Source organism: Anas platyrhynchos, chromosome 12 (genome assembly GCF_047663525.1).
Source record: "Anas platyrhynchos isolate ZD024472 breed Pekin duck chromosome 12, IASCAAS_PekinDuck_T2T, whole genome shotgun sequence".
In the NCBI taxonomy this organism is placed as follows: Eukaryota; Metazoa; Chordata; class Aves; order Anseriformes; family Anatidae; genus Anas; species Anas platyrhynchos.
In genome coordinates, this window is record NC_092598.1 from 8,607,868 (window position 1) to 8,628,572 (window position 20,705).

At 35.9% G+C, this 20,705-nt stretch overlaps 1 long non-coding RNA gene across 3 annotated transcripts in view; it reads left to right on the plus strand.

Moving 5' to 3' along the window:
- Positions 1 to 20,705, plus strand: part of LOC110352810 (uncharacterized) — a 105,559-nt gene that overhangs the window by 10,677 nt on the left and 74,177 nt on the right. For all 3 annotated transcript variants that reach the window (XR_011812369.1, XR_011812367.1, XR_011812368.1), the window contains exons 4-6: positions 6,599 to 6,714; positions 15,768 to 15,905; positions 16,977 to 17,098. This is a non-coding gene — a long non-coding RNA (uncharacterized lncRNA). The remainder of the gene's footprint in view (positions 1 to 6,598; positions 6,715 to 15,767; positions 15,906 to 16,976; positions 17,099 to 20,705) is intronic.

Genomic DNA, 20,705 nt, shown 5'->3' on the forward strand with positions numbered 1-20,705 from the left:
ATCTGATATATATCTATAATGAGACAGGTGTTATTCCCACCATGTAAATCTGCATAGAAAGTACATAGTCCATAATGCTGAAGGAAGGGAGACAGGGTTGAAATCTGCTGTTAGATTACAAAATTTAATACCAAATGGCATATTTTTAAATAGTAACAGTTCCTGTGTTATCTTGGGCATCCATTTACTTCTATTGGCAGTCAAAGTCCTGAGGGTGAGCTTTTAATTTAATGCTTTACATTAAAGAACTATTCTCGTATAGTACATTTGCCTTCTAGCCTCTGCAAATAAATAACAAGTGTGCCATACATCATGGTCAAGTGAGTTCCACTGCCAAATGGATAAAACCGCCTCAACCATTTTTTGTAGTACTGGAATAGGAAACATTTATTACATCCATTATAGACAGCAAAGTGATTTAAGAGGCAAAGAGGTGTCATTTATATAATGTTACAATTCTTCTTAACTCTGAGGAATAAAATAAGCAAGGATCCAAACAGGCTCTACATCTATACTGCTACCCACAGAGCTGAACATTGCTATAAACCTAGATGGTCATCTGAAGCTGGATTTTACAGCCAGACATTTCTACAGTTATCTTGTTGCCTGACTTCAATATCCTCAAACTCTATGCTGTTTGAAGCATGATTAGAGATACAATTTCTTGTCCTGCACCTTCCTTCCATTAGAAATTAGAAAACCCTTGACAGTTACAGAAAACTTTTCACTGTATCACTGCAAAATTGTTTGTTTCAGAAACGATAATACTGATACCTGGCCATAGCTGCTTCAGATAGCATTTATTGTTGTATAACATGCATTGTTGCATTTATGTTGATGCTAGAGAACATTCCCTAATGTGTAACCAAGATGTATTACTAATGGTGTTCACTTTCCTGTTGTCATAGCACCAGTGTGATCTACTCTTTGAACTGGACTCTGCAGAGAGAAAGCCCCAGATCTTTAACTTAAAAATAAAATAAAATAAAATAAAATAAAATAAAATAAAATAAAATAAAATAAAATAAAATAAAATAAAATAAAATAAAATAAAATAAAATAAAATAAAATAAAATAAGCAAGGGAAGTGAATGTTCCAAATGGTAGAGCATGTTCTGGTAAGCACATGGGAGAACAGATTTAGAAGGAGTCTGGAGCTGAGATTAGATTAGAACAGAGATTATACCAAAAAGAACGTGAAATAATTGCTACGGGCATTGATGTGTTTTCTGAATGCACTCATGCATCATCAGAGTTATATGAAAATTGTTCAAGTTGCATGTCTTGCTGACGTTTGGTAGAAATGACCAAGTGATGTGGGGGTGTTACATCTGTTCGTGGTTAAGGATGGCCTGAAGAAGTACATTTTTACTTAATTTCTTGAAGCTATTTAGACTGATAGCTGCTTCTTCACAACCCACGTTAAAGTCAGAAATCTTACCATGAAGTGCTTCATGTTTTTTAATGTTGTTGAGTTTTCACTTTGAATTTCACTGCAGGCTTGGAAAATTGCATCCAGTTCTTTGTGTTTTCAGTACAGGGGCCTGTTAAGTCCCTGAACACCAGAAACTTGCTGAATTTCCCTGGGGCTGGTGGTCTTATTACTCGCTATTGCTCATATTAAGGCTCCTGGGAAGCATTTAATTTTTTTTAGCCCTTAAAACTTTCAGAGCTTTGTACTATTATGAAAGGTTTAACTGAACTAAAGTTGTTAGGATAGGGCTTAATTTTGCAAACTTCATCTTTACTGCCTCGTGAGGCTACCTGTGTTTGCCTTTTCATGCATAATAGTTGAGAGTCTGACATATACACCAGCCAAGACTTCACTATTTCAAATCTGGGGGAAAAGAAGTGCCGCATCAGTATGTAAATCAATGTGTCAAAATATTCAGAGGTGTCAGTCAACACCTCTCCCTTCCCACATGTTGCATTATCCCTTCCCAGGCTCCTTTCAAAGAATCCCAGGACCTCCTGCTTTAACCACACCCTCTGGGATGGTTGTGGTGCAATTCTCAGCAGTAACTGCCCCACGGTTTGTCCTATAACCTGAGCAGAAACCTTTTGCTCCTATGGATGCTTTCCTGGTTAGGGAGGAGATTATTGTTTCCCATTGCCAAGTGGGCCTCTTATCCGCAGTTTGTAGATCTACTGATCTACTTTATAAATCTACTGAGTCTATATTGTGAGGGGTTGGATTGGGTTTAATCCCCCTTGACCTTCTCAATAGCAGCAGAGATGTCTGTGCAGTAGCACAGGGCCTGCAGCATGAACAGACAGTGCTCACAAGACATTGCTGCATGGCTAGAGTTGTTCGTGAGGTACTTTTCAAAAAAATGTCCTTATACAATGGAGAATCTAGGCTATCTGGTGGACTCTGCATGCATCGGTAGCAGTGCCAAGGTGTAAATCGGAAGTCTGATGACTTGATAGTCATCAGTGAAGACTCAGGCTCTAAACAGAATTGTGTGCTTCTGTTTGTTCATGTATGCAGAACTTTAATTCAGAGTGTACCTATTCTGACACCAAGTTTTAGTGTAATCTATATAACGCATCTGTTGCACCAGAAGTCTGTTTTCTTACATTGATTTGTAATGTAGATTAATGAAGTTCTCAGTATAGATTTGTCTGTTATGCATCTTTACCTTTTTCCTATAGTAACAGAAATCTATCCCATAATTCCAGCTCAGAGAAGCTGACAAAACTTAGAAAAGCTAACTTTCTGAGTGCAGTACTTGCCAAGCATTCCTCCCTTCCAAGACCAAACTCAAGAAATACAAAAACTGAAAAAAAAATATATGCCAGAAGAGTAACTATGAAATGAATCCTTTTTTACTGTACAAAAATTTCAGGGATAGATAGCATTTCTCATTTGATTGTGATCTCTAATCATTCAGTGGATTTGCTTGTCATACAAATGCCCTTGTAACTAATGCTTTAACCTTAGCAGGACTCTCATAAATACTCCCAGTAAAAAATGCAATGGATCAGGTTAATGACTAGTAGAAATCACTTTTAGTTTTCAAAACTACATGTACATAAGTATTCTGATAACTTGTCCCATGTGTGTAGTCCTGCTGTTTTCAATCACAATTTTTATTCAAGCATTCATGTTTTAAAAATTGGGTCCAGGAGGTCTCCAAATTATGAAGTGGGCAACGCTTGTTAGATCATCTGCCTTCCTGTGAATGTTAAACCTCCCTTTCTGTACCTTTGCTGTGTTGTTTGTTCTTTGTTGGTTTGCACATTTGTTTTTTTTTTATCAACTTCAATATATGAAAAACAGCTCTCTTTCAAAGCTGTTTCATATCTAAATGCTTTCTTCTTTGTAAGCTTTTCTTTATTTATATTGAAAGCAGTGTGACTAATTTAGAGGTTCCTGGTTGATACAGACAGGGGAAATCATGGATCAGCCATGGTTGCTGAAGCCAAATTCAGGGTGTTGCTGTGGAACCTGCAGACACCGTTTGCACACATCAGCCCACTGGGTGCTGCTCTTGTCAGTACCTGCAGCCCTCTCAGGCTTCATCTCTCTGAAGCCTTTAATACACTGAGATGAATTTTAGCATGTGGCTGGCGGAGTTAGGATTTCGTACTGTTGTTGTATAAGTGTGCTATCTTGAAGGTACAGATCTGTCTGCTCCGGTGTGTTGTCTTCAGCTTAGAATTCTTTAAAAATAATATTTTGGTTTTGTGGAAATCAGCAGAAAACTGTTTAGTTTTCATTCAGGACATTGTACAGGCCTTGTACTAAAAGAGTAACAAATGTAAGTTTTGATAGTTAGATGTTTGATCTGGGGTACTGAAATTATTATTTGCCACCAAAGAATTGAATTCTGCCATTCGTTTAGGTAAAATATTGTTCTTCTGGCGTATTCTGAAGCTATTGATAATCTGTATTTAAATGTCAGAAGAAAAGCTATCCAAAATATGGCCTATTCTAAGCATAGCTGATGCAGCTTGCTAATACCTTTTTTCAGTAATTGTCATTGCAGCATGGAAGTTTCTTAAGAACTAAAATAACTGTGTCTAGTGGTTGCTCTTTAGGTAATACCCGTTTACCTAGTATCAGTAATATCCTTTCCCATTTACAATTATTATCTCAAAGACTGATATTTGGGAAGTTGAATTGTTACATGTTTTTTGCTTTGCAAGGACTGGAGGTAGTCATTTTGCCAGGTTTATAGCAGATAAAAGGAACGACCTTTTCCACAGCATGTTGCAGAATTTATTGTCACAAGAGACTGGAGACTGAAAGCATAAATGGGTTCCAAAAAGGGTTTAGCTAAATTTGTTGGTTACTACTAAACCTGGTGATCTACTAGCAAGTGTCAGCACAAAAAGTGCTTAAACTTGTCATCAGAGTTGAGGAATATGCTATGGAAGGACTGGATTCTTGGGGTGCTAAGCTGGAATTCATCTTCTTTTATGCAGATATTCCATAAATGGGTCTCTTACAGTGGGTTTTACTTGTGTGTCATGAACTGAGTAAAATTCTCTGTGTGACAGTACTGTGACACTAGTAGTAAAGCCCCATTCCTAAGGTAGCCAGCTCCATGGCAAGTGAAACAATATCATCTTCCAAAGCAGTTTGACAACCCTTTGTTTCGTTATGAGTAATGGTTTGTCGCGTTAAAGGGGTGTAGCTGATTAACCGTTACGGGCCCGGTTGGATTCAGAGTACTGAACCAGTCGGACATTCACCAAAAACACATTAACGGTCTGGGGGTCCAGTCAGACATTCACCAAAAACGTAATAACCGCCTGGGGGTCCGCTCAGACATTCACCAAAAACGTATTAACCACCTGGGGGTCCGTTCAGACATTCACCAAAAATGCATTAACCGTCTGGGGGTCTGGTTAGATTCAGAACACTGAACTATCACGGATAACCACCCTCACCCTAGTTGCATTAATGAGAGCTATCACAATGCAATCAAGTATGGTTTATTACAGCAACAGATAATCAGGTTCTTTTGGATTGCCGGCGATAGTGACTATCTGCAAAAGCAAGCTAGTATGCATGAAATACACAGGTGTTATAGACGTTATAGATGTTACAGGTGTTATAGGTGTTGTAGGTGTTATGGGTGTTACAGGTGTTATAGATGTTACAGATGTTATAGATGTTACAGGTGTTACAGGTGTTACAGGTGTTTACAGGTGCGCAGCCTAGAAATAAACGCGTTAAAAGGATCAAAGACTCTATAGAGATTTATAAGCAAATATTCAGATCTCACCCAAAGGCGTCCCAATGGGGGGGGAAGAGAGGCTCAGCCCGTCGACTGATCCCAGGAGTCAGGAGGTCCTAAGGATGTTGTATGTCCTCGGGATGGTATCTCCCCTGACGATGGTATCTTCCTTAACATCCCCTCTCTCTTGGGCCAATTTATATTATTTTCTGTCTTCTAGGTGGAGCTTGAGTGGCTCTAGTCAAGCATATCTTAGTTATTGATTGGTGTAAAGTTTTCCCGTCTCCGTTTAAAGTAATAGGCTCCGAGAAATTCAGGGCGCATGCTCAGTGAGGGGTGGTCGCACCTTGGAGGCGGGTAGCTTTTGGGATGGAGGTGTGTTTTGGTATTATAACGATATTATAATGAGCAAAAAGTACACTAGGGTACAGCATTTGTCAAAACATGACAGGTCTTTGGCTTAGGGTGGCAAAAAGTGCAGCTTTGTGCACAAGAACAATCGAGGCCCCACCTGATTACAGAGCCTAGCCGTGGTGTCTCCACTCCACTCCACGCTCCGTGGTGTTCCTTAGAGCTAGCACACCAAGTTTCCCCAGCGCGATAGCATCTAAGGTTGGGAGCCTAGGGAATGCAGTTATGCCCTACCCTGAAAGCCTCTTCAATGCTGTACCCTTTCCTTAAAAGTGTGAATGTTAGTTTTATTTTCCTAGTTACTTCAGGCATTTACACCACATGGTTGAGACTGCATCATATGGACAGTTGTCTCCCATATGAAGTGACTCTTGTTTGTGTACAGTCAAAACATGAGAGCTAAAGGTCAAAGGATAAATATTAATTACTATGGCACACTTTTGCAAATTGAATCAATATCTTGTTTGATCAACAGCAATTGTATTCATTGGAGAGCAGGGAGACTTTGCACTGTACATAGGATAGCTGCTGGTGGTGGTAAAAAAAAAAAAAAAAAAATGCATTTTGATTACTTTTAGGGCTTTAATTCTGCCCTAACAGGATTTCTAGGCTGAAAAGGAGAAGAAAGCCCATGCTTTTGGTAACCCCAAGAGAAAGGAGTTTGTTAAATCACAGCGACCACTAGGGAGAGGCTGTCTCCTGGGGGACTGACACTGTCCTAGTCCTTCCTAAGCAGTGAGTAGGGGTTGATTGGACTCAATGAAGATAACTCTGGTCTCTATATAGAACTAAAGTGAACTATTAACAATTTTTAATCAAATGGCAAACCAGTACCATATTAGCTAATAAATTCTCCAAGAATTTAGGGAATTTAATCCATTAATCTTAAATTTCTGCACAGACAGGAAGTCATTGAGATAACGAGTCACCTGAGGCAGTAAGATTTAGTAGAAATCAAACAGCTAATTTTTGTCTGTGCTTGTGAATATTTCTTTTAGGATTCCACACTCTTTCTCATGAGAGAAGTATTATTATTACCTTCTGCACTCCTTTCATGCCAGAATGCTTGAGGAACCACATCTAGGGCTGAGACTGTGCTCTTGCTTTTTTGATGGTGAGTAATTCATGAAGGACATTTCCTAATCCAGACATGTCAAACCATGGGACTAAGTTTTCACCACCTGCTTTAACATATAAAATCTGCAATTATTTGAAGTGTGTTGATGTGTACATTTGTAAAACATGGACTTGGAGCATATTTTAATTAATACTTCATTCAGTGGATTTTTTTTACCCAATATATTTTTTTGTTGTTAATTTTATGGTGTTTCTGTTTTATCTACTTCCATTATTGGTTTTCCCACTGAAAGAAACACCCATCTCTTCTTATTTTTTTCCAGTCTACTCTTCAAAAAATTGTACCAAATGCAACTTCTTTTTCTCTTGCCCTATTTGGTTTTTGAATTTTCAGGTGTGTACACAACAGCTTACAATCAAATGACTATAAAATGATGTAGCAGAATGTGCATGTGTGTGTGTGTGTGGTGGGGTGATGTGGTGGAATTCAGGAATACCAGCAGGGAAAAATCAATGTTTATCATGATCTTTTCTCAGTGTGAAATGAACTGAGAAAGGATGTTATGTAGCATGAAATCACGTAGAATGACCTTGAAAGAATTTAGAAGGCAATCATGAGTGCTCTGTCTGAGCTTGCAGATTTATTATAGCACAAAGATGCTCTGAGTTCACCTATTATACTACTAAGCAAACAGAGGATTCATAATGGACATCTGTGTGATTAAAAGCTCAATCCCCAGAGAGTGCTGAACACCTCATAATTTATAAATAGAAAAACCATAACTGAGATGTTAAAGACATTCCTCATGCTTGGAATTAATTACATATTAGGGGAATTTAGAATGTGGTCTCAGTGATGCAGGGAATGATTAAACCCTTGTTAAATCTGTTGTATGTTCTTACTTTTACTTTCTGCATCTGAGTGTTTGTATCTGAATATTTTGGAAACTTTATTTAAGTTCTTATAAGCTGGCTGTGCTCCCAATGATAGTACAGAGCAGTATGTAGTATTCCACTCCATTCTGGGACATTTTCAGACTCCTCAGAAAACTGCAATTGACAGATGTTGCCTGATGGTTTTAAAATGTCTGAACATGCTATAAACAATACTTCCACATTTGAAGAACTAGAAAATCTATTCTCACTCTTGTCATTAGTTTCAAAATAATTCACTAATAATTTGCTTTAGAAGTGCTTCTGCTTCTCAAGGTTCATTCCCCTGTCACCTAATTTTTAAAAATATTTTTATTAATTTGTGTCAATCTGATGATTTTCAGCTGTCATCATGTTCTGATCTCCTTACGTGGTCTACTCTGGAATTCTTGAGTGTTAATTTTTGATCTGCTTCTTAATGTTCTGTACTTATAAAAATCATTTGCTAAATGGACAAACAGTGTGACAGCTGATGCACTGGTTTCCAATATTTTCATAGTGCTCATAGATGGTAATTAACCCACAGCTGTCTCAAGCAATGCTAATACTATCATTTAGCATTTTTATCTGTATCTTCATGACCAAAAACTGCTGCAAAATGCAATTCTTTTGACATCATTCACCATTGACTACCAGGTATCACAAACTATTGTAAGTGTTGGAACAGTTTTATAGATAGCTATTTCTTTTCAGCATAAACTTATTAGAAATATTTTGTGTATTTGCAAAACCTTTTGATATCTATAAAAAGCTCTTTCAAAGTGCACCCTTAAATTTGCAGTATTAAGAAGATCTAGTTGCAGTGGTAAAGCTTAATTGCATATAGATTCTTTTTTTGTGTGTGTGTCAGCTGTAATGATGTTATACGCGTGCATTAGAGAAAGTGCATTATTTTCTATTGAACTGTGTGAGTCATAGAATAGGTTTCTCTCTTTTCTCACTAAAGAAAATTTTTACTAATTTTCTTAGGCAACATTGTAGCATTAAGGCTTTGAAAAAAAATTTAGCTTTGAACTTTTTTTGTATATTGAGAAAATTAAAAATAAGTGTTTCATTTTTTAAGTGTGTGCTTTACCCACAAGTTCATTGCAGAAAAGTGGAAGAATAAAATACCATTCCTTTCACCTGTCAGAGCTGAACATTCTTTGGCTGTTCTTTGCAGTAGGAGGAAAAAATTGTCTCCTACATTTATCTGTAGGATGACAATCTTTTTGGATTTTTTTTTTTAAGAGGCCAGATTGAGTCATCCAGACCACATTTTCAGTCACCTACCTTGATGTACTGCATCTAAAAATACTTTGGGAAGTAGTCTGAAGTGGTAGGGATCAAAATTATTGGACTTTTTGAAAATTTGTGCCTAAACACCCACTACAGCGTGTAAGAAGGATCATTCACAGCACTGTCTCACAGAGAGTGTATAAACTGCAGATGACTTAACTGTGTGCTCAGAGTATGGAGTTCTGGTATACAAGGAGAAGCCCCTGAACAAGATTCTCAAGCCATTGCTTTCCTTATAATTGGATTAACTATGGAACCATTACATTTCAGGACTAAATGCAAATCTCTTTTTCTTCTGTGGTGACACACTCTAATTCACACCTGTGTCTGGCTCCATATTTTCTTCTTTTCATTCTGGCTGTTTGGCATAGCAGAATTATGACGTTTCCATTATATTGTCTGTCTTCCACAGCCCCATGATTTCAGTTTAAGTGATTTAGTTTTATATGTCATAGAGATACAGCACTACACAGCTTTTATGCAGATGGAATTTGCTTTACCCATAAGCATCTCTGGTGAAAATTCTTCATAACTTACACATTTCAATTAATGTTTCTGATTCCTGATCATAAGAATGTAAAAAGTTTTATATTCTGAACTTGATTGTAATAGCCAAAAAGTAATCCTACTTACAGCTCCATTATATTTTTAAAAATTACCTGCCCTCTGTTGTGACACAACTCCCACAGCACAGCAGCATAGACATATAAATAACTATCTTCTAAACTTTCTATCGATGAATATTGTTTTCTGTCATCACAATTGCACCATGAAATATGAAAGTTCAATTTCCTCTTCACTTCCTTTTAATAAAACTTCTGTTCATTTCATTTTTGAGAAGAGATTGGATCTAAATTACTTTGACTTCTTCTGGCCTAACTTTGGTGAATGTTACGAGTGAGAATCTGAAGCCCTTTTAAAACCTAGCAAGGAGATTAAGGGCTGCATTCTGGGGATGGGGGGGTGAGGAGGTAGGGAGAGCTGGTTACATTCTCATCCCTCTTTCAATACAAGTCTTTTGCATTTAGAAATGACAGTATTGATTCCAGCACTTTGTTACAAGAAGCATAAATATTGTGCCCACTGCTGTAGCTGCTCTTTAAAACTTAACATTTCCAAACAGCAATTTCTTGTTCGGATAGTAGGCAAGGGAGATAGCTGCAGAGGTAAATTTGCCAGATTATTTTTCAGCAAAAGCCATTATACTTTATGGTACTGATGCAGCCTTCCCAAATTTCCATAGATAGCATTCAAAGGGATGGAAACTGCATGACTTTTACCTATCAGTGGCCTGTTAATGATCAAGTTAATGGAATTAAACCAAGGGAAAAAGTAAATTGGCTATGGCAAATGCCAGTTTCACAGGCTGGCTCTCTATGCAAGTTGTATCTTATTTTTTCTGCCCATTTTCTTGGATATAGCATGGATGCTTCTCCTAAAATACAGCCATGCCTGAGAATGTTCAGTTTATATATTAATGGTTTAGGATTGTGGGTCATTGACTCTGTCCACTGAAGTTAGAGCTTTCTGGGCTCGATAACATGTAACACAACAGCTTAGAAGACTAGCCATTCTCATGACACTGAATGCTTCTTATTGCTCCCTTACAGTAAAGCGCACGCTGAATCCTGTTGAATTTATAGACTTTCTGCTTAAACCTCTCTGACAAAAGCACAGTAATTCTGATTTTTTTTCAAAAATGTGTTGCGAATGTTGGAGGCATAAATACTAGCAGTTATTTCAGTGTATGTAATTTCATGCACATATGCATCTGAATTAGTGATAGAATACATATACTCTGATTTTTTTTTCACTCTTTTTTGTGAGATGAAAAAACAGTGTGATGCAGGTACTAAATTTCCCAGCCATTCTAGAAGCGATCTTTCATCAGTTGGGATGGAACGGTAGGGCTGAAAATGTTTGTCTCTTCGTAATTACTCTTTGGGCAAATCACAGTTTGTAGGATGAATAAACCCAGGCAGAAGAAGTGGTTTTGAATGTACAGAAGTTCAGTATCTGCAGAGACAGTTTTCATGCATGTGTCAAGGAGTTTTGTCACTGGAGACCACAGATGCTTTTGAATTGTTTCAGAATGTGAAGCTAAGACTGGTGTTTTGTAGATTAACCTACCTTGTGTGTCAATGAGACTGCATCTGAAAGTGATACCAAAAATTATTGCCCACAGACAATCCATCTACATTTACAATGGTGCACTGCATTACATGTTTAGAATTACGTGTTTGGAATTAATATTCCAACATAGAGATGTGAACACAAGTTTTTGACAGACATTGTTTCCCATTTCCTCCATTACATTGATAATGAGTTTGGATTCTGAAGAATTCATGTAAGAAAATATGTGGTCTTCACAACGATGTAATTATAGCTATGTTAAACTATTCAAACAACTCTCTGGTGCACATGAAATCAAACAAGTTTGGGACAATATTTCATCTAACTTCCAATGTGTAATTGAGAAATGTGCTCTTAATTTCCTTTGTTTTTTGTTGGGAAAATATTGGAAAAAAAATCTTCAGACATTCTTAGGTTGGGTGGGGGAAAACAGAAAAGAATCAGGACCTCAGACCTCAATTTCACTTATTATAATAAATCAATTTCATACTCATTTGTGTTTAATCTCCATTGGAAATTTATATTATCCAATCAAGTCCCTCAGGGGAGATCAAGTGTCACATAAAAATTCAACAGGAAATTCATGGAATAAATCAGTAGAAGTACGACACATACATGGAGATTTTAAACCCATCTAAATTCTATTAGAAACCTCTAAATCCTATTTTAGACAGAACAAGAAGGAAGCTTGGGAACTGTAACATCCTTAAGAGGCCCCTCAAAGTGCTAACATACTAATATTTAATCATTTTTAGTCTTTATATATCCAAATTAAGGAATGTAACTGGAGTGAGTATAGCTTTCATCTTATACATTTTCTTCTGACAAGTAGTATTTTATAGAAACAACACTATATCATCATAATCTTCAAATATTTAGCTGATTAAAAATGTATTCTGTACATTGTATGTGACCTTTTAACCTGTTGAATTAAAATTTCTAGTATATGTGACAGGAGATGAGCTTACGTGATTTACAGTGGATCTAGACCTTATTTCTAGAGATATGAGTATATGTGTATGTCCCCTTTGGAAAAAAGGGAAGCATCAGGAGCATTTTTTCATAAAAAGGAGGACTAAGCAGATAAATGAAAACAGAAAAAACAAAAGCCGCCTGCAGGATTAATTAATAAATTCAAGATAATAGGTTCTAAATTTTCTACTTGGAAATGAGACAAATATGTGGAGTAAAAGTGGATTGTTTCCTCTTCAGCGGTAGTCAAAAAGATAACAGAGCGTTAAAAAAAGGTCTGGTAGGTTTATAAAATCAAGAGTTTATGAAGAAGCAGTAAGAATTTCCAGTTCCAGGGGAAAATTGCTCTGAAGTCATTTGCTGTCCTAACTGCTGCTTTTTTTCTTCTGGACTTCTGGGAGGTTTCTTAAGTGGTGGAAGAAGTATGAAACAAAAGACAGGAGCTTGGAATAATTTTTTAATATTAACAAGTAATGCTCAAAAAACTGGAATGAAAAAATAGCCTTTTGGGACATCTGAGGCTCTGTGTGTGCTCCACATCTGCATTCTTGGGTTGAGACATCCTACATCTTCAACCAATATCTCTGTGGGTAGTATACATGGTAAAGCTGTTTTTCAAAGCTTCAACTGTGGTATAGAAAGAAGATAGAAAAATAAACCAGAAAAACATTTTATCAAAATAATTGCATTTACAAAGGTCCTGTCTTAAAACATCATTTAAATATATATATATAATAGACATATATGTATATATATAATACATGTTATTATATAATATTATATTATATATTATACATATTATATATATGTATATATAATAGGTCAGGCAGTTGGACTTGATGATATTTGAGGGTTCCTTACAGCCGAACTATTCTATTTATACCCCGGAGTTTGAAAAATCAACTTGCAAGTGAGTTTCATTCTCACTTTGGAAGAAGTTGTTACACGGAAGGCTCATTATAACTGACACATTGCTGTTGCCTACATTTCTCTGTCGTTTCCTCAAAATATGAATCACACCTAATCAGAACAGTCATGTGTTTTTTATTACCTTTGGATTGTTTTAGGGAAAGCAACAGATGGTGGTATTTGAGTTGTCCGGATATAGAAAACATGGGCTTGCACCCAACTTGCAGTCTGTCTTTTTATCTTGCTTGCCTTTTTACAGACATAATTCAAAATAATTAGGCAAGCATTTAAGATCCTGCTTAAGTACAAAAGTGGATCGATAATATATGCTTGAAATTAATCATCTGGTTAGTGGCTTTCTGAAGTCAATAATCATATGGATAAGCCCCTACACTTTTGACAGAAGATAAAACTCAATCTACTGCATCTATGTAAATCCTTGTGCACTTAGCACCAGACAGGACTAACACTTTGCATATTTAAGAGAAGAAACTTAAGCTTTTGATAGTTCTACCCTGAGGAAACGAGAGCTGTCTAATTCTCATTTATACACTTTACATTTCCTTTTTTCTCTCTTATTGCTCTTAGTTCCTCCTAAAATAGTTGCATTTTCCAGGAAAGAAAAAAAACATATATTCTTGCCTGTGGAATAGGAAAATCCGTGCTGAATCAAGTATTCTTGTTTTTGGGGAAGCTGCTCTTCTTGTCTGGTTCAGGGTGATTGCATTAATCAAATCTGTTATACAGCAAATGGGTGTAGAGACATGTAGAAATTAAATCTAAATTCTAGTTTATTTTTATGTAGATGAATTGGAACAAGACAAAATTGGGAACGAATGCAAATTAATACTTCATTTGCTATTGTATTATCTTTTTTTAACAAACTGAGTTGACAGATCAGAATAGTACAATTCAGATTTATTTACACTCTGCTCATTTTTAACTTGGCAATAGAATAAATACAATAAGAGGAGCAAGTTAGTATAAACTACAATTTGAAACACTTATAATATAGCTCCTTTTTTCTTATCTCATGCTGTGAATGAAAGTCTGCCAACAGTGATAAGAAAGCTCTGTTCATCTGAATCTGTTAACACAGTGTTTTAAAAAAAGTATAGCAGCAGCTATACTGTCTGAATTATAGAGTCTAAAGAGTTTTGGTTCAGCACTGATTATATTTCATAAAAATAATCTGTAATGGAGTTCAAGCATTAATAAGATATTCATCCATTAATAAAAATATTTTTTAACTTAGGGGAAGAAAAGGATTTTGTATTTGCTGTGTACTACATTTGTACGCTCCAGATTCAGACCATATCATACTTAAAGTACAATATGTATCACATTATGCACATAAACACATATACACATATGCACCTTAGCAATAAATTAATGACCCTAAGGCTGTCAGGCAGTAATAAATATAGAGTAGATGCTTATGATCAAGAACACGTTTTATTAGAACCCAAGAAATGCTATTTGACTCTGACAGAGAACATGTTAAATGGCAATTTTCTTTTTTGTTTGAAAAAACTTTTGTTATTATCACCAAAAATTGACTAATTTGGGATTGACTTTTTTTATTATTATTATTCCATTTGATAAGAATAGTAAACCTAAATTTTAAGTCTTTATGCTTCAAGATGATTCTGTTGTGCTTGGAGAATACTGTGGAGTGTTATGGTGTACTGGTTATTTCTACGGCTTTATTGCCTGAGAGCCCTTGTTTTGTGCCAGGCTACCAGTGGAGCATATGCTTATTAATATGATGCATTAAGCAAACTAGAGCAGTGATCAAAACTGCTCTTTGTTTGTTTGTTTGAATTACAAGGATTGTAGATGAACATTCTTTTAATTTGCAACAGATGTGCTTACTCTTTTAGAATCATTAACAGGCAGTCTGCTGTAAAATACTTGATCAGTCAGATCTTTTTCTATAGCCATTTGTTTTCTCCAGTGTTAACAATATAACAAAATCACTATGGCATTCCTACAGTTTTCTTTTCAGTCATTGGACTGCATACATGTTGAAAAATACATTGCTGAATTTTTATGTGCTTTTAAAGAATGCTTTAAATGACTTTAGCCCCAAATTTGATTAGTTGGTATGACCTTTTTATATATGCAAAAATAGGCTCATAACTAGAAAATAATTCCTATAATTCCTCCACACTTCCTCTTTTTGTAAACCATAGACCCTATTTAAGCACATACCTTCAACACAAGAGACAACAAATCATAGTGTTACATGAATGAATTCCTATCACCAGAAATTCACTGTGATTTTATGTATGTAAAAATGTTTGATCTTCCTGTATTCATTTTCATTTTGAAAACCGTGTTCTTGCAGGATACTCTGTAAATGAGAAAATTTCTAAAATAATCAGCTTGATATCTTAAAACGTTCTCTCAAGTAGACTACCTTATTTACTTATTAACATGAACCTTAACATTTCTTTAAGGTCAAGAGACATTTTGTAGACTTTGAGTCCTGAGCTGGAAGAAATTAAAAGAAAAAAAAAAAAAAAACTTTTGCAGCAAAACTACTTTAACATTGGCCATCTTTTCCTCTAAGAAAGCAAGGCAAAATTCCATAATTCCAACTGTTTTCAAACTGATTCATTAGAAGGACATGCTTTAATTAATTTTAAAAATGTATTCCTTATTTGTTTGGCTATTAAATCCTGGATATTCTGAAGTGTGTTGGAAAATGCCCACTTAAAGCTAAAATTAGTTTGAGTTACTCTTTGTTCCATCTGTGTTATGTTTTACTGTCAGAATGGGGGGAAAAAAAGAGGTAGAAGGTTAGGTAGTGGAAGTTCTTATGAAAAGCACTAATTATTAACCCTGGTGGCATGTCAACAGGATGTTCAGCTGATACTGAGAAGAATCGAATGTTCGGAAAGGACCTCAATCCACCTGCTGTCAGAAACTCTGCATTATCTGACAGCCTCCTGACTGATCCAAGCTGCGTTGTTCACGTGTCAAGTTGGTAATCGCTATGTAAGCACCTCAGCAGAGTGAAGTCAGTCTTCCTTCAAATATTTATTTAATTGTGCTGCATTCTGAGAGCTTTTGTGTATGTTCTGCAGGCAGAGCTCTGACTAGTGATCACCACTGGGAGTAGAGGTCTTGACATGGCTTATTCTTTGAGCTTCTTGAAAGTGGCTATGCAACCTTGGGTGTCCTACAAACCATAGCAAAGCACATGCTGACCTGTGCTTGTTTGCAAGGCCAGGCTGTTGGCAGCACTGTCAGAGCAGCTCTTCTATGCATTCTGCACTGTGAGCGGACATATCCTCTATGTACCCTACAGTCTGGATGTGCCTTCTGGACATAGAACTTAGTCCATGAACTTGGTCCGTAGAACTTGGCATGCCACAGCATGTCAAAATTTTTTTTTTCAACGATAAAATAAAAGGAAGAATAAAACAAAGTTTTTATTTGCTTTTCATAGGTATAGCTCATAAGCTTACGTGCAAATCAGAATTAATTTTCTCTTACACCCTGTAGCAAATATACCTAACTAATGCTATTCTTCTCTAACACAGTTTCCAATGTAAGGTGGAATTTGCTTTGCAAAATATAGGGTAACACATTTATATGTCATGTTAGCATTCTTGAAGTTTGAGTTCAACTATTATTATTTTCAGTCTTTAGTATTATTCCTTGGATTTTGATTTGTTCTTGTTAATTATTAGTTTTGATTTAATATAGTTGGAAGTCCAGCACAGTCCAAGATGTAGAGGGCTATATGCAGTTATGTTATTGTTGGTTATTGTTGATGTATTTAACAAGTCTGACCTAAATAAAATCGCCAGCTCCTGTCTGTGAAATATCTTGAAATCTTTTTCATACCATGTAAATTTGGTTGACTGAAGAACACTTTAGACAAAGTTGTTTGCAGGTAGTCTTAATTGTATTTTCCACAACATTGCATTATGTTTCATTTGGGGGCAGTAGGAAGAGATGGTACTAAAGTTATCCATACTTCGCTTCTTCCTTCAGACTGCTGTGTTAGATACGAAGTTTACAGTTTTTTGTGTCTTTTTGTTGTTTTTCTGCTGTTCACAGGAGTAAGAAAAAGGTTTTGGAAGAACTGGAGGGCTGCTGGTGATAGAGCTGTGGCTGGAACTACAGTCCCAGGAAGCTGCAGGGGAGATTCGTCGGGAAAAGATTTTCCTCATTCCAGAAAGGTCAGGATAACTAAGTTGCCACAAGGCATCTACCTGTGCTTTTACCGTAAACATGATGGTTTTAATCTATAAAATTGCCTAGGTTTCACTGACTCAGGAAAGAAGCAAGACAATCAGCACATTAAAGCAGTTTTTTTGCTTTGTTAATTCCTATACATTCCTGATAACAGCATTTGTCACAGAAATTGGCAGCATTTCAACATTGACTTTGCAGCTCTTGACAAATACATTCATATTTAAAGTGTTCATTATATACAGCAATTGAAGTATTTTCTTTTTATTTGGGAATAAAGCAGGAAAGCATCCTGCCTTGCTTTTCTTGGCTTGGGACCACAAAGATGCTGTAAAAGCTACTCTGAGGATTGCTCTTTTTTTTTTTTTTCCAATTTACATCAATGAGTATAATTGGAGAAAACAGGTTAAAGATAAATTTAGCATTTTCAAGGAAATGATTATGTTAAGCCTCTCTAGAAAATGTATTACTTTTTTTGCTCTCATTTTAGATGAATATAACAGCATATTAAATACATTATTCATACACATTCTTAGTGCACATGAAATTTATGTTTCTCCATTACATTGCATTCTGCTTCATTTTTTTTACCCAAGAGTCTCTGCTATAAAGGTATACTTAATTTCTAACATTGGTAATTTCAGTTGGTGTGATAATCTATTGCATTGTATCATAAAATTTCTATGATCTCTGATGCCTATTAAATATGAACCTGAGTGAATGAAGAATAGCTCTCAGATGATATCATTATCAAGGTACTTACCAGCTGTACTAATATAAAACGTAACATATTCATTGTGGAAAATGTCAAACAAATAACAGTGTTCTGGAAAACTTTTTAACTATTTCTGATTGTTGTAAAGAACTATGACTAAGTGTAGGACTGATGTATACAGTGGCATGAAAATGTTAGAAGGGTCAGTATTGCTTTTTCTAGAGAGTCATATTATACCACCATGCCTAAATGGTTCTTTCAAAAAGATATATTTCTCCCTATGAAACTTTCCATATGGAGTTAAAAAAAATAAAATTTAAAATAAAATTAAAAAACACATTTGACTTTTGTCTTAAGAGAGCTGGTCAGAACTCCTCTTTTTATGTCCATTGTTGTCAGAATAATATTTTAATACGAATTTCTTTTAGAATCCCTAAATAATTTCAGTTAATTTCAGTGACAAATTAAGAAAGCATTCTTAAAATGTTGAAAAAATACTGAAATATATATATCTCAAAGATTGTTTCATAGCAAACACAAAGAAAATGTTTTTATTTTTATTTTTATTTTTTTATTTAGAAAACTAGATTTAGGCACTAAAAATTGCACAGATTTTTTTTTCAAAAACAATTAAAAACCCTAATATCTGGTGTCTATGACGCTATCAGCATGTGATATAAAATGTTACATGAATGCATTTTCTCTACATACATGTATTGCATTTACATTGGATTGATGCATATGTTAGGGTTGGATCAATTCTTTTCTTCTAAACATCAGAACTCCCTGCAGAATGCAAAAATCCTTTACTTCAACTAAACTTTTTCTTCAGTAGTCCCACAACTGTACATTATTATTTTGATAGTATTTTTAATTTCATTCCGTTTCTTCACTTCATGGGTGTAATAATATAGTGAATAAGGCATTTGAGTGTGACCTTAATCCAGGTCATGACTGAACTAGTCTGTCACTGGAAATGTCAGATTAATACAACTCTCCCCTACAATCACCATCCCTATTTACAGATTTTGTTTAAAGTATAAACCCATTAATGAGTACAGCTTATTCAAATTAGTGTCAACACTGTAAGTAACTTTCTAGATAGAAATCTGTGAGTAAATATATAAAATACAAATATCAGGAAATATTTTGATCTTGAATTTATATTTTCATTTGGGCACTTAGTGTCTCAGCGGTCAATGTGATCTTGTTTCTCTGTGAGTACTGAGCTTGCTCAGCTGCTGCAAAAGGTTGAGGTATCAGAATATACATGGAAGTGCTTACTTTTTATGATGAAAATATTGTCTCTTGGAATCATATAGATGTTAATTATAGTTCACTATGTCACGGTCAACAAATATTGCTGCTGTCATAACCTAGAAATTCTTCACAAGTACTGGGAAATAGGAAGGGAAAAGAGAAGTGTGAGTGCATTTGGTTTTTACCCACACTATTTGTGTATTTTTGTCGTCTCCTGGTGGTAGTCTCCTGTGCATGAACAGTAGTTGTTACCCTTCCAAGTGCAGCAGTGGTGGTGTCTGGCAATGCAGGAAGGCTATTCAGGGTGTCACGGGGATCTGTGTCTGCCCCACTTTCCTATGACTTTCTTATGGCTGTGTTGTGGGCACCAGAAAAAGAAAAAGCTGATCTGCATAAAAGAAAGCCCTCATTAAAATAGGGTGGGGAAAATTAAAAAAAAAAAAAAAATTCTTGAACACATGTGCATGCATATTTGTTGAAATATCTTTCTTTTGAGCTCATTCCAGAGGTTATGTTGTACACATTTTTTCAACTGGATATCATTCACGAAAAAAATATGTCTTCAATTAGTGGTGGTGCAGTGTCTGCTTGTTTTCAGAACAAAAATATTCTCTCTGTTTACACCATAGCTCCCTCAGTGCTGCAGCCCAGTAACACCTACGTGCCCCAGCTGAGATCACAGTCCCTTCGTGCTAAACAATGTAAAACCTCTCTGTTTAAAAAATTAAAATTAAAATTGCAAGTCACTAAAGATTTACAAACAAGATCCTTAGGACAGGCATAAAAAGTCAGAAGGGTATGAAATCATTTTCCAGATGTCACCTGCAGGGGTAGGACAGCTGCAGAGCTCCAGCCCCCTTCTCCCCATGCCAGCCAAGCAGCCTCCAGGCTACACTGCCACTTGAGTGTTTCCCTGTGAACAGCAATTGGAAATTGAGAGAACTGTATGCATATACAAAGAGTCAGACTGTACAAGGGGTTATGAGACGGGTTTCTTGCTTTGTTTTAATATCAGATTATAGAAACTAAAAATGTCAAGCAAAAGAATTTGAGGGGAAGTGAATGAAAATAGCAGGAGATCAGAAAGAGAAACTGTTGGACAAGCAAGACACAGTGGAAGGAAATGAAAAGAGGCCTGGAAAATATCTGTACAGTCAGCCCCTGTTTCCAGTGCTCATGGGGGAGTTGAGATTAAAATGCCTAAAACAGAAACAGAATTTTCAGTTTATGATATAGAAAACCACAGGCTGGAGCAATCAGACTGGAACGCATCTTTTGTAAGTTAAATTCAAGGCATAGCTCCAGAGCATTCCAGGATAGCCTGTATATTTCTATAACAGTAACAGATTTTTAATAGCTCTTTTGTCAATGCATGAGGGATTGAAGGAATAGGGTTGCAACCAAATCCTTTTTTAAAAGATTCTTAACAAGCCAGGAAAAGAGTCTTAGAAGGCTTAACTCCTTGGTTGTTCAGATGCTACATTAGATAAATAGAGGATGAGCTCACCAAGAATCTAGATATACAGAGCATATGCTAATAAAATCTATCATGAAATTCTGCCAAATGTAATTTGGGTGTATTAGAAAGACTACTGAAATTGTAGGACATTGCCAAGCCT